Source organism: Mustela nigripes, chromosome 11 (assembly GCF_022355385.1).
Source record: "Mustela nigripes isolate SB6536 chromosome 11, MUSNIG.SB6536, whole genome shotgun sequence".
Classification (NCBI taxonomy): Eukaryota; Metazoa; Chordata; class Mammalia; order Carnivora; family Mustelidae; genus Mustela; species Mustela nigripes.
This window is the reverse complement of record NC_081567.1, coordinates 38,767,969-38,774,156: the sequence shown is the minus strand read 5'-3', so window position 1 is coordinate 38,774,156 and position 6,188 is coordinate 38,767,969. Positions and strand designations below refer to the sequence as shown.

General features: G+C 67.6%; 1 protein-coding gene across 2 annotated transcripts in view; it reads left to right on the top strand.

Annotated features, from left to right (window-relative positions):
- The first annotated feature begins 4,537 nt into the window (after window positions 1-4,537).
- The window catches only part of PRR35 (proline rich 35), a 6,212-nt gene continuing 4,561 nt past the window's right edge, over window positions 4,538-6,188 (top strand). Inside the window, exon 1 of one of the 2 annotated variants that reach the window (XM_059415828.1) lies at window positions 4,538-5,502. The gene's annotated coding sequence lies outside the window, so the exon portion shown is untranslated. Of the gene's footprint in view, window positions 5,503-5,667; window positions 5,947-6,188 lie in introns of those variants that run through there. The other variant, XM_059415829.1, reaches the window with a different exon arrangement.

Below are 6,188 nucleotides of genomic sequence, written 5' to 3'. Positions count from 1 at the left end.
TGGGGGCTGTCTGAATCTCTCAGCTCTATAGGCAGGAGCAGATGGAGCAAGGGGGTGCACAGGAGAGAAGTGGCATGGTAGCTGTCCTCCCACTCGGTCCCCTCCTGCCCACTCTGGGGGGCGCCGACCCCGTCCCACGGGTGGCAGGTGGCATGGTGGCTGTCCTGCTCCTACTCAGTCCCCTCCTGCCCGCTCTGGGGGGCACCATCCCTGTCCCACGGGTGGCAGGCCTGCTGAGTGCTCCCTGGCTGCAGTTTGCACAGCCTTCCCCACCCCCCGCCCCATGGAGGCTGCAGAGTAGAGGGGTTGCGGAGGCTGGCGCTCGAGCGGGTGTAAGAGGCCTGTCACAGGCCAGCCTATCGAATGTGAAAGCAATTAAAGCCACCAGCAGTGTTCGCTCCGGGCGGGCCTCGGGCAGCGGGGCAGCTGCCACAACACATCTCACGGGCGCCCAGCTCCATCGCGGCTGCGCCAGCCGCACTGGGCCTTGTCCCGTGGGGCAGGGGTGTGTCCACCTGGAGTGGGCAAAGAGCCGGCCCTGTCACGCCCCGGGCGTCCCAGCAGCCTGGACCCATGTCCTTACCTGGAAGCCTCTGGAAGCAAGATGTGGGAATTGTGGATTCCCAGGGTCCTTGTGGTGCCAGGCCAGGCAGGGTCTCCACTGGGGGTGGGGGCTGTGTGCCCACCCCCTCCCCTTGAACCCTAGCCTGCAGGAGAGGAGGCTCTAGCAGAGAGACGGGAATGGAACGGGGGAAGGTGTCCCCAGCCCCAAAGGGCACACAGTACCCGAGAAGGAGTTGGGGGATCCCCATAGTCCAGAGCCTTCGTTGTGACTTGGGAGCTTATGGAGGGTCCTGGCAAGGGGTGAGGTGGGGCTTGGCCTGGGTTGGGAGCTGGGCCCCTGGAGAGGCGGCTGGTGGGATGGAGAGAAGATGGGGGACCAGCCAGGCTGGCCAGGGCGAGGACTCACCCACCAAGCCCTTGGCTGTGACCAGAGGCACCCAGATCCCAGTGCTACCAAAATGGGGCACAGGCCCAAGGCCAGGGGCTGTCCCCCGCTGTGCTGGGGGCCCCAGCTCCCCCTCTCAGCCTGCTGGGTCTCCCACCTTCTGGTTCCTGGGCCCTCCTCCCCGTCTTGGCCCACTGGCCTGGCCTCTCATTCGGGCTGCCTCACTGCCCACTCGGCCTCGGCGGCCTTCTCCAGGCGGGCGGTGCTGTGTTCTCACTTGTGAGGCGTCCCTGTCAGAAGCACTTAGTGTACAAATTAGCCGCGGCCTCCTCCCGGCTGTGGGCGCCAGGCTGACAGGGCCAAGGCTCCCGGCGCTCTCCCGCCTGCCCCGGGCACCCACACAGCCCGCGTGCACCCCTGGCCATCCGCCCACCACCGAGCGGCAGGGCTGTTCCTTGCCTGCCCGCCAACCAGGGCTCCTCTTGGGGCCCCCGACCCTGACCTGGCCAGGGGCTGACCACACGCCAGGGCCAAGCGCTCAGCCAGATAGCGGGGGGCCAGAGCTCAAGGCCCGGCGCTTGGGTCTACCCCAGAGTCTCAGGCCCGATGTCAAGAGAGCCGTGGGGGGACCTGGAGCTGGCACGACGGCTGGGCGACCCCCCTGCCCCGCCCGCTGGCTGGCCTGCCACTCAGGCAGGGAAAATCGTCTGTGACAGGCCCAGCAAGGCTGGGTCCCCGGGGCCAAGCAGCCGGGCACACAGCTCCTCTCCCAACATATGGCTGCTGTCGGCCCCAGGCGCTGCTCGGCCCACACTGGCTCGCAAGCGGGTGGGGGTTCAGGTGGCCTCGGCCCCACATCCCACCCGTCTGGCCACTCCGCTGCCAGAGCTCGCATGCCTCCCGTGGAAGGAAGCTCACTCCCGCTGCACCCAGCTCTCCCCGGTCCCTCCAGGGAGCAGCCCGAGGCACATGGAGAGTCTCCCCACAGACCTCACCCCAGAGCGGCCAGGGGCTGGCTTGTCCGGGACAGAGCCGTGGGAAGGGCCATGGGGGCCTCCAGAGGACGGAGCCTGCAGCCGGTTGGGGAGGGCGTGGCAAAGCACGCATGGGCAGACCGAGAGTCACCATCACAGGTCCAGGGAGCTGCTGCAGCAGGGCTTCTCCTGAGGTCCCCTGCCGGGTGCCAGCAGCTTCCCAGCGGGGTCTCCTCCCTTGGGGTGGGCCTGCTCCACCCCACGTCCCTGGGCCTGTTTGGGCCACCGCACAGATTTCCTGAGAATTCCCCAAGCTCTGTATTTGCCTGGCCCTCCCTAGCCCACAGTGGGGACCCACAGGCCTGTGCCCGTCCTTGCCCATTGCTGCTGCCACGGCTTCCCGCACAAGCCGGCCGGGAATCTCCCGTGATCCGCATGGGGCTGGCGGGTCGGCACCCTTGGGCTGGCCTCCGGGTTCCTTGGGTTGGACCCTGCCTCCTTTGGCCCAAGCCCTGGGCCCAGCCCTTCTAGCCAGGACTCCCTGATGCCCTGTCAAAGAGCCAAGAAGGAAGAAGTACACAGGATGCCTCGTGTCCTGGGCACAGGGGGCCCCGTGTGGCGCTCACCTCTCCCAGGGGCTCTTCGACCCTGCCTGGGGGCTCCAGCCCCTCTAGGCATTTGCCCCCCCCCCCCCCCGCACTGCCCGGCGGGGGGGGTCCCCAGCCATTGTGCCTGTCCTGGAGAGAGCTGCGCGTGGACACTGAAGAGGTGAGACAGGGCCTCTGTGGGCCTGCTCCCCGGCCCCCACCTTCCCTGCCTCCCCCCTGCACGGACACAGCAGCCTGAATGGAGGTGACAGGCGAACTGCCGGGTAAGCCAGGCAGAGGAGGTAAATGGCCAAAGTGAGGCTCTGGCAGGGGTCAGAGGGTGGGGTCGGGGTTCCCCACCTCACCCTGCACCAGGACCCACTGAAGAGACGCTGCTGCCCTAAACCCCGCAGGTGCCTGAAGCACCTGGAAATCAAGTGCCCTCCCATCCCAGTGAGGGGAATGAGGGAGGGGTCTCAGAGCTCAGAGCCACACGTAACCAAGCCCCAGAGCCATGGGTGGCCCTGTCCTGCTTCAGGGGTCCAGACCCACGCTCTTCCCAATGTGTGGAATGGGTCCCCACCGGGGGTCTTGACCCACCCCCACCCCTGCTCTTGAGTGGAAAGATGTCCTAGTGATGATGGAGCAGATGGGCCTTGGCGGAGGGCACAGGGGACAAGGGGTTGGCATTGACGTCCCAGCCTTGCCCAGCTGCAGGGGGTGGGGACAGTCACCAGTGCTCCTGGGGGCTGGCCAGACCCACACTCCCTTGCAAAGGCCATTGGGCTGCCACCACTCAGTTGGGCTCTGGGGCCCACCCCCACGCAGACCCTCTTGGAAGGCCAGAGATGCATAAGGTCACGCCCCTGGTTGCTGAGCCCCTGGAGGTGCCACCACCTCTCCTCTTCCTCAAACTCAGACTCAAAAGGCCATGCACAGGGGTGGCCTCCTCCGTGTCCCATCACCTGGAGTCCCAGCTTCCTCCCTCCTCTCTGGGCTCACGCGGGCAGGCTCTCTGCACGTGGAAAGGCAGGGTCCCAGCACCCGGGACTCTCTGGCCCATCACTTTCCTTCCCTAAGTGATGGCCACAGCCTCCAGTGAGCCCATCCCCTGGGCTGGCGGCTGCATGACCTCCCAGACTCGGAGGGCTAGGCCGGAGTGGGTAGGGGAGCAAGGAAGTGTCCCTGGGGCCCAGTGGCCAAGGCCTGGGAGCCTGCATCCCACGCCATCTCTGGATGGCCTGTGCCCTTGACCCCCTCTGGTCCTGGCCTGTGACGAGGGACCCAGGCCTGACTGAGCCCATCCAGGGGCCCGTGTGCAGAAGGAATGGGCCTCCTGGCCTCTAACTCTCCACGGGGCTGCTGGCGTGACGGCCACTCAAGCTGTCTCCCAGCCTAGGGCTGCCTGCACGGTCAGCTGGTCAGCTGGGCCAGGCCAGGCGGGCGGAGAGGAGAAGGCTGACACGCTGTGCCACCCAGCCCCCAGCCCTACCCTTCGGACTTGACAAGGAGAAGAAGCGAGTCCCCTCAGGTGGTGTCAGGGAGGGTGGCCCTGGGCCAGGACGGAGACGCTCCCCCTCCAACCAGCCTCTTTGCCCTGGGCACCCCCAGAACCGCAGGGTCCTGCTTGTGATGCCTGTCACAGGTGACCAGAACCCATGTCGGCACGGCGACCGGTGCTGGCATCTGAGCCGCAGCCTGTCACCCTCCTGCACAGATGGGGAAATGGAGGCCAGGTTCATGGAGCCTGGGGGTGTTGGACTCTGCATCCAGGGCCCTCCTCTGGGCGCCCCACTTGAGATGTAATACTCAGAGCCCCTAGAGGATACTTCTCCCTTCCCCCCAAACTGAGTGGAGAGTACCCTGGAGCCTGAACCTCGACCCTCAGGGAGGGTGAAGAAGACCCTCATGGGCCTTCCTTAGCCAGGTCTGGGTGAAGGTACCCTCCCCCCAAACAAAGGCAAGACTCTGCCAGAGAGATCGAGTCTGGTCCTGCCCCCGGCATGTCTGTGTTCACGTCTGGAACAGAACTTGCGGGGCAGATGAATTTCTACCAGCATCTAGCTGAGAAGTGGGATCCGGGACCATTAGATTTTGGCAACTTGAGGAGCAACATGGAATGGGCATCCTTGGGGAGGTGGGCTGGAAACAGGTCTGGCCGTGAGGACAGGAGCAGCAGGGGTTTCTAGGGGGGGTCCCGGACACCCGAGGCTGTCCCTGCCCCTGCCCCTCCTCCACCACAGGTCCTCCCAGAGGCAACGCAGGCCCTTTGCAGGACTGGCAGGCAGAGAGGTGGGCCCCTGTCAGCGTGGTGAGGTAGTGTTTCCAGAAAGGGGAACGTGAGTCCACCGTGATCATCCTTTCCTGAGCCTGGAGCCTGGAGCCATCAGCGGGCAGGGCAGGGGCTTAGGGAGTGCAGATCCATTCAGCCTTCTGTTTGGAGACAAGCTTGGCTGGGGAGCGCTGGTGGGGGAAGGAGACTGGCTCCACCCTGGGTGCCCTGGGCTCTGCTGCCGGGCTCCTCCAGCCCTCCTGGGCTCTGTCTCCTGGCCAGGCTGGGCTCTTGCCCCACCAGAGGCTGGGCTGCAGCCCTCCCCAGGCTGGCTCTGTGCCCCACAGCTCCCCTGTCCCAGGGCTCAGCCCCCAGGCCTTGGCTCCGGAGGGCTGCTGTCAGGGGCCAGAGCCCTGCCCTGACGGATGAGTGCTGACGGCGCCTCTCCCTGCGCCCTCGGCCACTGACACCCCGTCAAACCGCTGTGGGACCCGGGAGACCTGGCCGCCTCCGTGCACCCCCGCAGCAGCCTGCAGGCAACGGAGGCGGGGACGGTGCCGGGCGCCCCTCATTCGGCCGCACACCTGCGTCTCCACTCCCCGCTGGTCCACAGAGCGTCTGTCCCTGCCGGGTGGTGCCACCGGTGTCACCCGCCACTGTTCCACCCAGGACTCGCCAGAGCGGAGGAGAGGGCTGAGCAAGCGTGTCCTGGCGCCTGAGGTGAGTGCGGGCAAGGGGGCGGCTTTGGGCGGGGGAGGGGGGAGCACCGGGGAGACGGCTCCCCGAGCTCGCGAGTCCCCTCCCCCATGAGCCCGGGTCGGAGGTCGCAGCGCCCCCAAGCCCCCGCGCGCCGTAGCGCACGCGCGGCATCCGGCAGCCAACTTCGGTGGGCGCGAGTCGGCGTCGGGGGGACGCGCGCGGTCGGCGGCGGGCGCTCCAGGGACTCGCTGCCGAGTGAGTGACCGCAGACCGCTCGGCGGCCGCTCCCAGCGCAGGGCCTCAGTTTCCCTGCGGGAGTCCGTGTCGCTGCCCCGAGGGCCCGAGCCAGTCCCGTGGGCTCCCGGCTGGCACCCGGCGGGGCTGGGGCGGGAACTGCCCGCCGCGTCTTGGGGGCCACGCGCAGACTTCCCCGGGCGCCGCGGGCTCCTGTCGGCCAGCGCGCAGGTAGGGCGGGGGCGGGCGGCGGCGCAAAGTTTGGGGGTCGCGCGGGGCCGGGTTAGGCTGGAAGGGCACGGGGGCGGCGGGACTCCGGGAGTGTCCAGGCCCGGCTGGGGCAGCCCCAACCCCCATGTCCCCCTCACTTCTGCTCAGGAGACTCCCTGGGTGCTACCCTGTTCCTGTAGGAGGGCACCCTCCCTCCAGGGGTGGGGTGTGCTGGGGAGGGGGAAGGAGTTGGGGTCTCCACC